Source organism: Bison bison, unplaced genomic scaffold (genome assembly GCF_000754665.1).
Source record: "Bison bison bison isolate TAMUID 2011002044 unplaced genomic scaffold, Bison_UMD1.0 scf7180017864490, whole genome shotgun sequence".
Taxonomy (NCBI): domain Eukaryota; kingdom Metazoa; phylum Chordata; class Mammalia; order Artiodactyla; family Bovidae; genus Bison; species Bison bison.
The window spans coordinates 10,765,797-10,766,432 of record NW_011495049.1 but is presented as its reverse complement, the minus strand read 5'-3'; positions in this window follow the sequence as shown (position 1 = coordinate 10,766,432).

Sequence of the window (636 nt, the reverse complement as noted above, 5' to 3'; positions counted from 1 at the left end):
GAAATCTTTATTCCAGCTTGTGTTTCTTCCAGTCCAGTGTTTCTCATGATGTACTCTGCATATAAGTTAAATAAACAGGGTGACAATATACAGCCTTGACGAACTCCTTTTCTTATTTGGAAGCAGTCTGTTGTTTCATGTCCAGTTCTAACTGTTGCTTCCTGACCTGCATACAAATTTCTCAAGAGGCAGATCAGGTGGTCTGGTATTCCCATCTCTTTCAGAATTTTCCACAGTTTATTGTGATCCACACAGTCAAAGGCTTTGGCATAGTCAATAAAGCAGAAATACATGTTTTTCTGGAACTCTCTTGCTTTTTCTATGATGCAGCGGATGTTGGCAATTTGATCTCTGGTTCCTCTGCCTTTTCTAAAACCAGCTTGAACATCAGGAAGTTCACGGTCCACATATTGCTGAAGCCTGGCTTGGAGAATTATGAGCTTTACTTTACTAGCGTGTGAGATGAGTGCAATTGTGCGGTAGTTTGAGCATTCTCTGGCATTGTCTTTCTTTGGGATTGGAATGAAAACTGACCTTTTCCAGTCCTGTGGCCACTGCTGAGTTTTCCAAATTTGCTGGCGTATTGAGTGCAGCACTTTCACAGCATCATCTTTCAGGATTTGGAATCGCTCAACT